The sequence below is a fragment of the Amblyomma americanum genome, chromosome 1 (assembly GCF_052857255.1).
Source record: "Amblyomma americanum isolate KBUSLIRL-KWMA chromosome 1, ASM5285725v1, whole genome shotgun sequence".
NCBI lineage: Eukaryota > Metazoa > Arthropoda > Arachnida > Ixodida > Ixodidae > Amblyomma > Amblyomma americanum.
The window spans coordinates 64,596,240-64,608,990 of record NC_135497.1 but is presented as its reverse complement, the minus strand read 5'-3'; the positions used below and the strand labels follow the sequence as shown (position 1 = coordinate 64,608,990).

The 12,751-nt window shown below is 44.2% G+C and overlaps 1 pseudogene across 1 annotated transcript in view; it reads left to right on the top strand.

The window, feature by feature from the left end:
- LOC144101056 (Fanconi anemia group I protein-like) overlaps window positions 1-7,003 on the top strand; it is a 63,201-nt pseudogene extending 56,198 nt beyond the window's left edge. Inside the window, exons 23-26 of the transcript XR_013307933.1 lie at window positions 2,234-2,293; window positions 3,280-3,375; window positions 3,442-3,549; window positions 3,948-7,003. The product of XR_013307933.1 is annotated as a Fanconi anemia group I protein-like (transcript). The remainder of the gene's footprint in view (window positions 1-2,233; window positions 2,294-3,279; window positions 3,376-3,441; window positions 3,550-3,947) is intronic.
- The last annotated feature ends 5,748 nt before the right edge of the window (window positions 7,004-12,751 follow it).

The following is a 12,751-nucleotide window of genomic DNA, read 5'->3' as shown; positions in this document are numbered from 1 at the left end:
TGTACAGTCTGTTACCATCAGCCACTATGTTTTTCTGCCTCTTCTGTGCTTGGGGAATTTTGCCTGAAATAGAGAGGCAAGAAATTTAAAAGTCATCAATCCTGAAAGAAGTAAGTCACTAGATGCCCTATGAGTTGCTACTGGGCTGCATAATCAACTCTGTGACGACCTCGGTGCTTGAATGCTGTACAAAGTGAGGAGGATGCCTCCTTGATGTCAAGCACTTTGAAAGCTCTGGGTGCTTTGCAAGAGCTCTTCCAAGCAAAACACTAGCAACTCAAGTCATGCCCACAGTGGCCTATAAACTTTTGACATTAACCCCTTTATACATCACTTATAACATGTTGCTTCAAGTACTCATATGTTTGTGTACCTTTTGTCACAATCAGTGCAATTTAAGCAGTCTGCTGCCTCCTACAAATCTGAATAGACCTTTTGTTGTAGAAAGAAAAAAGCAATCTTCACAGAAAGTAAAAGCAGGATTTTTTTCTTGTGCGTTATATAAATCCCCATGTGCAGCTTTCCAGCTCTTGACACTCCAGAGAGGTCTGCATTGTGTGCAATAACCAAATGGTTGGTCATAGTTGGCTATGTTGATTGCCTATGATACTGTGTCTGTTCACTGCTTTTTTCACTTCATTCTGTTTCATTTGTGAGATTTCTTGACATTTGTACATATTGCTGCAAAGCATTGTAATGTTTATTTTTTCATCCTCAGTGCTGCGGACACACAGCTTTGTCACTTTGTCTGTGATGCAAGATGCACCCAGATTTATCTCGAATTATAGCAGCCTGGCGTAACTGATTCTACTTTGGTCGAGACTGTTGTGGTTACTTTGCATGCTGTATCTTGAAAGGTCGTTGTCAGCTTTAAATTGAGCACAGCTGAGAGCAGTGGGCATTCTCTTGATGACTGCCAAGTACGCTTGCTGCTGTCACCACTGCCGAGTCATTCAGTTCTTTGTGGGCGTGAGTCGGCCCAGTAAAGAGTTTCTCTTGGAAGCCTTTTTGCTGTCTTCCTGACTGCCAGACTGCCATCAACACCATGTGACAATATGCAGTACCATAAAAAGACTGCAAATAATACAGACCTATGTTTAATACGGGGTGTAATGGGGGGGGGGGAGCAAAAATGTAAACAAAAAAAATTCTACAACCATAGGGGGCAATCGCAGACACCGGAACCAACTGGGGGTTAAAATTAGGGTTAGTGCCCGTAATAATGCATCGCAGAAGAAGCTTTCAAAGCAGTTTTCTGGTTTCAGGGTTCACGTATGATGTCATCCCTTCGCGAAAAATAACCAACTTCATCCTAGAACAGATTGTGAAAGTATGGAATGTCATTTTGAAGGCAACATATTTTTAGAACATTGAGTTTTTATGCGTGTGGGGGTGATTAATAGTGAGACCGTAACTTCAGCTGAAAATTGTTTGGGTTGACATATAATACGAGGCACAAAATTGGCATGCTAAAATCTAAAAAAAACTCGTATTATATGTGGGTCTTTATGATATTTGACATCAAGCTGCATGCACAAGCTCATGTGCAGCTTGTGTGTGCAGAGCACTGCTGGGCTTTTATGTTGCTCCGTAACACATGCCAGGCACATGTTCTTGGCTCTTGGCACTAATGCAGGCTGTCTAGCGACCTGTAAACATGGAATTTGAAAGGATATCTGGTGCGTCTGAAGAAATCGGGGAGTTTTCAGGGATCTCGTCATAAGGTTGGTCTTGTTGAGGAAAAGTACCTACTGAAAATAAAATGATGGTCTGCAGTGGTTTGTGACTGTACAGCAAGTGCCCAGCACGAAGTCCATGCACTTTTGCACGACATCTTGTCCACCTAGCTTGATTTTATTTGTCTTTTCTTCATCCACGAAGCAAGCACTGCGTATGCTGGTTTGTTCTGTGCTGGTTGCAGAACTTCTCACTAAGCTCCTGAAATAAAACACACAAATGGTGCACAGGACGGAGTACGCTGGGGAACATTGTGGAAACAGGAAGCATGGAAACAACGTCCGGGAGAAACATGGAGAAGTCAGTAATCTTGAAAAGAGTTGCCCACTAGACATCTTGCAATGGCGCGCACCATATTCTGTGACCGTTTTCTTTATTGAATACATTGAATTCAAACATGGATGCCTGACTCTCCAGCTTGGATAGGGTGCTTCTTGTTGGTACTGAGATCATTGTGATGTTTGTCCATGTATTTTCCTTTTCATCTCTTTTGCAGAATGCGGAGTCAGAAAGGGGACCAGCAAAGAAGAAACCGCGAAGAGATAAGGTCCAGAAGGTAGGTGTGACAACATTTGGCATGTGCTACTGTTGCTAGTGCATACCGTATTTCCTTGCTTAATAAACACTCACATAATGAACCCACCTCTCACTTTGTTGTTATAATTTACTTTTATCTTAAAGCATTAGCTTTTCTTAGTTCATTCCTCAGTTATGCGCCAATAACATCACGGCGTGTTTATCTATTCACGAGAGCTCCTGCGGGGATTACACGCTTGGCGACCTTGGCAGAACACCAAGACACTGTGTGCCCTTGGCAGAAGCACCAACGGCAGTGGCTTGCTCGGCACGTTGTTGCGTGCCCGGCTGCGCCAGTGCATGCTTAGAGAGCTGGCGAGCGTTCAAGCATCGGAGAGGAGCATAGCAGTTTAAAACCAAATGCTATAAAACATCTACACGGAAATGCTATAGAGGAAACAGGGCCTTCAGACCCCCAAACGATTTGGCGCGCTCGAAATCGGAAGCAAAAATGCTGAATCCCTCTCACACCACAGCTAACGCTCAGGCATTCATATTACACACTCTTAACCGTGCTGCTAGTTTTTTATTATCGCATAAAACAATGCACATTTGACCTCCAGTGCCAGTGTTCAGCACGTTCACTTTATCGTTGTGATTGGCCGACGCCGTCGACTGTGACAAAATCGGCAGATTGCACCATGATACAGTAAACACATTTGGAAGGGAATGATGCTAAAAACTGGCAACATGAACGTGCCTGGCCATCAGCTTTTGTTGATTATGGGTGTACAAATGGACAGGCAGGTGGGCCAGCAGGTGGACATACTATATAAAATTTTGACTGTTGCTAAAAGATCTGTCTAAACTTTTTTTCCCCGTGTACCCTCCCCCCAAATTGTCAACTTTTTGGGGAAAAAAGTGGGCTCATTACGGAAGTAAATACATAATTTTTCCTTCCTTCTTCAGCTGGTCCTGCTCCACTTTCTTACTCCACCTGTTTTGCATTCTTTTTTTTTTTTTAAGGTTGTTGTTGCAAGAGAGCTGAATACCATACCATCCCTAATTTACTCCATTGAGCAACATGAGAAACTTCTTATTCAACTGGTGAAGAAGACAAAGGTAAGGTGGCTTGACCTGATGTAAGGCTGATAGTGATGAGTGAGCTCGCGAATGCTGCCCATGCAGGTCAACCTCATGGAGTTTGTGAAGATGAGCACAGCTCGAGACTTTCGTATTAACTCGGCCACAGTTCAAGCTCGGCTAGAAGAGTCTGCAGAAGCCAATGCTAGTCCGGTGAGAAGCACTTTTTCATGCTGTTTGTATGCCACTGAGTGTCAGTAACTTTGAGGTAAATTCACCTGCATTATGAGGAAGTGTACACAAGTGTCTCTTTTCCTTATGCTATCTGCATCCACTGTCAAAAAGAACACAAAACTAAGCTTTTGAGATGCCTTTATGTGCTTGAAGCTTCCAAGCGCGAAGCTGATCCTTTGCTGACTAACATCAAAACGTCTATGGAGTTGATGCTTTGGACGTATGCACAGTTGTTATTTTGCCATGGGAGTGCTGTCGGAGCAGATTATGAATCCTTAGATCTCTGACTAGCACACGCAACAGCCTTGGCAATGGATGATTCAACACCTTATGGGTGGTACTGAGAAAGCTTGCATGAACCTGATGATTTGTCTCAGGATGAGGACAACGACAGTCTGACATCTACAGCCAGCTGTTCAGCGCCAGCATCCTGCGCAGTGAAACCAAAAAGCAAGCGCCTATGAAAAGCCCCTGGTAACAAGAAGTGATCAAGGTGAATAGTTGTGAGGTGCCATGTAAACTGCTGCACGAGCTGGGAAGCGTCGCTACAGATGCTACAATGAAGGTGCATGTGTTTATATAAGGATTGCTGGTGAATCATTTGCAGTTGTTGATGGATACATTAGCCACAGTCACTTCCTGTTGCTTAACATTGGCATGGCACATCTTACAGGACCGCCATGTCTTGCAAGTGCTCATCTATTTTGATGTAGAGCTGTCAGCATCCTCTGTGGTCATTTCAAATTTCTTGAATGTATTACTTGCTTCGTCCCTGTCTTTTCCTTGTTCATTTCCTAGAAAATGTTTTTCTAATCTCTGTAGTTACATAACCAGACACTACACTTTTAGCCGTTTCAACTTCTCTCCATATCCAGTTTTGAGTTCAAGCAGGAACAGCTGTACTTAAGAGTGGCCACTAGTGTAAGATGCGCTTCTGCTGCTTCAGTTGACAGTTAGAGCAGAGAAGTCAAGGAATTGCTGGGTCTTCTAAGCAGTACAGGCTGCATAACATCACTGAAATGGGGTAACATCTGGTCCGAAATTTGTGTACAGTGCTCCCATTGTGTTTTAAGTCTGAATGTATTATGTGACGTGCGAGTAATCCCTGTAATGAGGCCAGTGACAAAACTGCACCAGATTTTTCGATGGCAAGTCATTGACTTCGAAAAATTTGGTTTCCTTTCTCTTAAGGCTGTGGAGCATATTCATTGCCTTATGCACCACTTAACCCAACACAACACATTTTCATTGCTTGCTAGTCTCAATATGCCATCCTTGTGTAAAAAGTGGTCTTAAGCAGAAAAGGTACAGTCCTTGCATGTGGTCTGCACCCATCCTGTGATGGCTTTAGAGGGCAAGTAGCAGTGGTGCTTTGTTGCGTTCTTTTTGTTTACTTTTAGACTGTGTACATCAAGTGCTATGTGCCTTTGTTGCATATATTGTGCAGTGTGTCATATTTGGAGGGAACACGAGAAATATTTCAACTGGCTCTTAACGCAGAAAAAAGTAGGTTTCACCGTAAAGCTGGAGTGCAGCTTCTGGTTCCTCCTCTCAAGCTCTCTCCACCCCTTTTTTTTTTCTTTTTTTCGCTTCGTGATGAAACCTACATTTCTTGAGTTACAAGCTGGTTTAACCATTTCTTGTGTTCTCTCTGAGTATGACACAAACTATACAATAGCAGCACTGGCTGCTTTATGGCTTTCAAGTGTGTTTTTGTTCTGTAAATTGCGTTGCTTTCAGTGGTGTGCTCCATTTAGCTTGCAGTGATTCTGCATACTAAAGTGCCAAAACTAAAACCAGAGCAACAAATGCCATGCAAGCAAAAGCAACATGGAGGAACCACGTGCTGATGTTCCAAGAAGGAAGCATGTTGTTAGCTGAAATGTGCAGAGCGCACTTTCCTTTGGTTTTCTGCTCAGTTGTATTGAAACTGCGTTAACACATTAAGTTGGGCTTGTTGGTAATGGCTTACTGGATTCATTTTCTTAGTGGTTTATTTACGAGCACAGACACTAGATCTAAGACAGGGAGGTGCCCTTGTGTGATGACCTAGGCTTAGTGTCTGTGTTTGTAAAAAACTGCTAATAAAATGAATCCAGTATTGAAACTGAGACATCACTATTTTGATGATATTCATTGTTGTTTTGCATGAATTTATAGGCAACAATGCCAGGTGCACTGGCTTGTTTTGTGTCAGGATCCAAATGAATGGTGAAAAATGAGGGCTAAATATAACAAGTAAAACAATATAGTCGTGTAGCTGTGTCGTGCTAAATGTATATAGCTCTCATGCGACTCTATATTCTCACGTTGGCCTCTTTCATGTGCCTTTCAATTATTTGCCATGCTGTGTAGCTTCTGTTGTGGCACAATCTTTGTTGTGCCCACAGAAATAAAATGCCAGTGTTGGCCAGTTTTATCACTGAAGAGAAATAGGGAAGATGTCTTTGTTTTGTTTTAAAAAAGTGAAAATCAACGTGGTGTGAACTGTGGTTTGGGGCAAAGACAATACAAAAGAAACAACAACACAACTAAGTATGCTAGCATGACTGGCTTGTTATTGGAATGCAGACATGCCTTTATAGCTGTCAACCATGGCAGAACAAAGAACAAACATTGGGAAAAAATGACCGACGTAAAAAAAGCAGCGGTGTACTTGCTACTACGTGTAGACTATCCTAATTTAGGAATGCATGAGTGCTGACCTGTGTTCTTAGGCCATAGCAATGCAGTTTGCGCATGGAATTTTCAGAGGCGAATCAAAATGGTTCTTTCATTTTGAGTGCCAGGTGAAATCGGGGGAAATTGCAACTAGCTGGAGTGTAGGCAACGAGCGTATGTTTGCAAAGAGCGTATCTTGCGTGTGAACAGGTGCGGAACGCGTGCTGAGAAAGTGTCACAGAACGTGCACAAGGACGGCAGCTGGCCATGGAACGATGGCATGAGACAAGGGATGAAGTAGGCAGAAAGCAAAAGAAATAAGGACGCTAATTTTGGCACAAGCATATTTGAGACATTTAGCATAGGACATAACATTTCCATAGTGCCGGATGGTCAAGGTGCGTCGGGCGTGCTGCACACAGCTCACCGGCATGTGGCCGCATCTGGCGCCCTCACGGTCTCGACACGACAGGCGTGGGCCCAGCTCGTGAGCACGTCGGACCCTCTGGCGCCCTCACGGAGGATTTTGAAGCTATATGCTATTGCTACCTAGCCTTTTTAATACAACAATCCCCTTTGTGATGTTGTGCATATCTACCTTTGCAACATTCCGGATGTCATTGACTGTAATATAGCAAACTGAATCATCAGTAAAGCCAAATTTGTTCAGTGTAGACAGTAGAAGATACCCTAGAGACTGAAACCCGTAATTAGTTCTTGGACGTGGTACGTGCCACTATTCATGGTGCCTAGTTATCTGACACATTGGATTTATGTGTAAGTTGGCCACATTAATTAAATGAGTAACTCCATCGCGAAGTTGTGATTTTATACCTGTAAAACACGAAACTCGTATAGAACACTTCTAGGTATAACTCTGTGCCTTGAAAACAATGTTTGTGCAGGGTATGAGTAATCCACATTTGCTATAGCTCTCGGGGCCTGTTTTTTATAGCCAAAGTTTCTGGATGTTACTGTATATAGTGTTATCGCACACCAAGTAGCGATATCTAGCATCTGATTCAAAGAGCGCATGGCACAGGATAAGCTTTACTTTAGTATGAAGCATCCATTAGCATCTCCTGATCATTCCTACGGCTCGAGCTGATTTAATTCGTAATAAATCTATATGATCATCCCAACACACATGCTCATTGAAGTAAAGTCCCATTGTTTTATCTGCACTGATTATTTCAACTCTCTTACCACCCAAGAGTATGTCGGTGCAACCTGAAAAACAAAGCCTTAGTCTTCATCATGTTGATTGGTAGTGCATTTCTGCGAGACCATGAATAAATCTTCACCAGCAGTTCATTGGGCGCCCGGACTAAACTGTTAACTTCTGCGCCTGAAAGGAAAAAGCCCGTGTCATCCACATAATTGACAAAAATCTACTTCAGGGTCTATTTGCACTGTTTCATTTATGTATGTATCGAGTAATGGGGGCCTAGGATACTTCCTTGTGGGACACCATGTCGCATTTTTCTCCATGTTGAACTGCATTTGCTGATTGAAATGTGTTGTCATCGATAGCTCAAATAACTATTAATTAACATTAGTGCTGTTCCAATCCTCCCAATTTTTCTCATTTTTTTTTGCATGTTAATTGGGCAACAATATCTTGGTTACATGACAAACCGAGATCTATGCCCCTCATTGTTTAGGTGCCATCACTGACGAAGGAACTTCTCTTAAAATAGTGCTAGGTTTACTCTTGGGCCACAGGGCTTGCCTTTAGTAGGTCCACCAAACCAACGGTTCAAGCCTCTAGAGGGTGCGAAGAAATTTGTTTCCAATTTTTAGTTTTTTTTAGGGCCAGAAGGTAATTTCTTGTATCAAGTGGAGAGGGGGGATTTGAATATGTGCCTGTCTCAACTCTTCTGAGGCATTGCAGTGCCAGGTGTTCTACAAGACATTTGTTGCAGTCCAGCAGCAGAGCTAAAGGCATGCTGTACAGGGTGGTACACAGGCGGGATTCGGTGTGGTATAACCAACTATGTTGGCTATCTTAACCTGTTGCCAGACTACACTACCACGTGTTGCCATAGAGAATCTTGCCTGTTGTAGCTACATGCACTGAAACTTTCTGCACTAACCTCAGCCCCACAGCACACGAAAGGACGCAGCAGCATTGAACAGAACGCGCAACGGATGTATAGACGCTTTACAGCGCGGCAGCATGAGCGCCGCCATATTTGGTCACGTGACCATTTCGCCATCGCCGGCCTTCGGGCCTTCTCGTTCCGACGGCTGCCGGCGCGCTGGTGCCCGGCTGCAAGACACTTCTCCGGCTCTCGCTGTAAATAACGAGCTGTCGGACGGCACAAAAACTCAGTCTGCGTGCTCATAGAACGTATTGGTACTGCAAAACGTTTGGTTCAACCAGCTCATTTACTCGTCTCCTTCAGACCGCCCGCATCGGTTCGAATGTGTCACCAAACGGCGATTAGCTACCTGCGTGTCCATATTTATTCAGTCAATTCACCGTATAACGCAATTTGTGGACAGCATAACTTGCTGTCGAGCTGCAGGTTAAAAGTGGGATAATGCCTGAAAGCTTGCTTTTTAGAGCCCGATGTTTTTTCCGAGTGAAGGAATATGGGTTCACAGCTATTAAGAACGTTCACTGCTCAGCACTGTGCACACGACTTACAACCGAACGTGCGCATGATCGCCAGCCGGCCGATTGCCCAGGTATTTACTTTATCCTCCGTTAACATTCCGGCTTCCAAAAGAAGAATATGCATATTTTTCAAGGGCCTGTTCAGAAGCTCGGCGACGTTCGACTGTGCGCTGTTGTTAATTACGTAAAACTTAAAAGTGCTCCGGAGTTCATTACCCGCAGATGTAGCCTACCGGAGTAAGCGGAAATATACGTCTTGATAAATTTCACCTCTCTCTGGTGCATTAGCGTACTTCTGTAGAGCTTTGCATTGGTCGAAAGAATTGCATGTCGAAGCGGCTTCTCTCAGGACATTTGCAAAAGCTCTGTTGCCGCTTCCACTGTGCTAGCGCCAAGTAGGCACGACAGTTTAGTGAGCACTGCGTCGACGCCAGGAAGCACTTATTGCAAAGGTCTAAAACAGCACCGATTACATATAGAAAGAAACCCTTTAATGGAAAAACAGAATTTAGCCAGTGCTTCAAAATCTCTGGCATGCTACGCTGCGCGGGGAAGGGAATTTGGGAGATAAAGGCGGAAAGAGAGCGGTGTGGAAAAGGTAAAATAAAACATATAAAAAGGGGAGAAGATAAAATGCGGCGATTAAATCGTATTAAGCTGCATTGGCAAATAATACTGTAACGTGTTCAATGTATTGGATCATTGTTTGTCGAAAATGAGAAAGGTTACAGGCACGTACGCTCGATCTGGCATTCCCGCAGCTACTGCTGGCTATGAATTAAACTGGCGCATTGCATTTGTGAGATGTTTAACATCAACGTTCTGTTCTGTTCTCCCTGAAAGCGTCATGAAGTCGCAAGACAGCTAGCTCTTCGAAAGGCGGCGGCAGTTGTGTCGCGAAGTTTACCATATGTAACTAGTGCAACTATTTTTTCGACACTAGACCATAGGGCCATCAGCTCGAGATATTAATTCATCAATACGCATGACATCCGTATCACAGCTAGATTGCTTGAGTCGCTTGACGTTCATATACAAGAAGCGCAGCAGCGTTCCGCACGGCGCGCCGATGTGCTAACGAAGGCCAGAAGTGGCGGCCGTCCTAGTGGCGCCGCCTGCCGTGGAGAGAGCAAACTGCTCTGTAAACGGTCTATAAGCAACAAAAGCGCTTATCTCCCGTTTTCGGAAAACTCGGGCGAACATTGTCCGGGAACCAAGGCGAACCGAAGGGACAGCATGAACTTGAATTTTCCGAAACTTTCCGTCCGAACGGTTATCAGCTTAGCCGTAGCTATGGCTTCATCATCATCATCATCAGCCTTACTACACCCACTGCAGGGCAAAGGCCTCTCCCATGTCTCTCCAATTAACCCTATCCTTTGCCAGCTGCACCCACCCTTTGCCTGCAAACTTCTTAATCTCATCCGCCCACCTAACCTTCTGCCGCCCCCTGCTCCGCTTACTTTCTCTTGGAATCCACTCCGTTACTCTTAAGGACCAGCGGTTATCTTGCCTTCGCATTACATGCCCTGCCCAAGCCCATTTCTTTCTCTTGATTTCGACTAGGATGTCATTAACCCGTGTTTGTTCCCTCACCCACTCTGCCCGCTTCCGATCTCTTAACGTTACACCTATCATTTTTCTTTCCATGGCTCGCTGCGTTGTCCTTAACTTAAGCTGAACTCTTTTCGTTAGCCTCCACGTTTCTGCCCCGTAGGTGAGTACCGGTAAGATTAAGCTGTTGTACACTTTCCTCTTGAGGGAAATTGGTAAACTGCCACTCATGATCTGCGAGAGTTTGCCATATGCGCTCCACCCCATTTTTATCCTTCTAGTTATCTCCCTCTCATGATCCGGATCAGCTGTCACTACCTGCCCTAAGTAGACGTATTCCGTCACAATTTCTAGGCTCTCGCTGCCAATTGTGAACTGTTGTTCCCTTGCTAGGCTGTTGTACATTACCTTGGTTTTCTGCATGTTAATTTTTAGACCCATCGATCTGCTCTGCCTGTCATAGCTTTCATTGATTACGAGAAAGCATTCGACTCAGTGGACACCTCAGCAGTCATACAGGCATTGCGTAATCAGGGGGTAGAAGAGCCTTATGTCCAAATACTGGAGGATATATATAGCAACTGCACAGCTACTATAGTCCTCCATAAAGTCGGCAATAAAGTTCCAGTAAGGAAGGGCGTCAGGCAAGGAGACACGATCTCGCCAATGCTGTTCACCGCATGTTTAGAGGAGGTATTTCGAGGCCTGAATTGGGAACAGTTGGGAATAAGAATAAATGGAGAATAGCTAAATAATCTGCGATTTGCTGATGACACTGCCTTGCTGAGTCACTCAGGAGGTGAACTGCAAATCATGATCAATGAGTTAGACGGGCATAACTATGGCTTAGCGCACGCTAAAGCTATCAGCGCGCCGACTGCAGAAGAATGTGGCGCGTACTTGCGAAGGCAGGCTCCCGAACCGAAGGTGTGGTTGCCGGTGGCAGCGGTTTATCACTCTGTGCTTCAAAGATTCCATTTCGTCACCGCGGCTTTACTCGCCGCTCACAACTGCAGAAGACGCTGCGCGCCCGCAAAAAAAAAAAAAATAGACGCGCCTGAAAGGGGGTAGTCCGTGGAACACGCACTCTTTTATTTATTTATTTATTGTACCCTCAGGGCCCGAAGGCATTACAGAGGGGAGTGGGAATACATAAAAATTCAGCCTAAACAGCAACAACAAGGAGGGAAAACAAAAATAAACCAGGAATACATAAAAAGTGAAAACACAGGAAGGCAATAAGATTAGAATGCAGTGGGGATATATTAAAACAGTGTGTAGACAGTAACAAGGCAATTTTTATACAGTAATAAACGACACATACTTAGAAAGAAACATTAAGGACTTTACGAAATGCATTGTTATCGGAAATACCTGCGATGTCGTGGGGAAGGTGATTCCAGCTGACACAAGTTCGGGGTATGAATGAGTCATGAAAACATTTGGTGTGACAAGATGGGATTCCAACTTTATGACGGTGATCAACGCGTGCTGATATGTAACATGGTCTAGACAGTAACTTAGGATTGAGAAAGCTGTTGTGGTAAATTTTATGAAAGAGACACAATGAGGCTATTGATCTGCGGTGGGAAAGAAGTGGAAGGGACAAACTTGATTTCATGGCGGTTACACTGCTTGTTCGGTGATAATTAGAAAGAATGAAACGGCATGCGCGGTTCTGTACAGCTTCCAAATCTGAAACGAGTGAATCGATGCCAGGGCTCCAGACAGATGCAGCATATTCTAACTTGGACCGAACCAATGTTTTATAAAGTAATAATTTTATTGAAGTGGATGAACGTGAGAAATTTCTGCGAAGGTACCCAAGCATGCGATCAGCGTTATTTATTATGTATTCAACGTGAGTTTTCCAAGACAGGTTACAAGAAACGTAAACACCCAGATATTTATAACATGACACGGTTTCGAGAGACACGTTGTTAATGTGATAAGAAGAAGGGGCATTAGAGAGACGAGAAATGCGTACATGTTTACACTTATTAATGTTTAGTTGCATGTTCCAAGTAAAACACCAGTCAAGAACCTTGTTAATATCGGATTGAAGACAAGAGACATCATTACCATCTTTAATTTCGCGGTAAATAACACAATCATCGGCAAAAAGATTAATTGCACCCGAGCCTGCACGCACTACAGGTTTGTGCCGTTGAGTCCCGAGTGCGTGCGTCTCTGGCTCGTACTGCGCTTCAACGAGGTCGGTGGCAAGAATGCTTCGTGGCGTGGTGTACGTGGAGCGGCATGACCGGTGCGAGACCCATTTCAAAAAGAATGCCGCTAGCGCCGTCAATAGAAAGTTATAGCATAGCACGATCCGCAACCGTT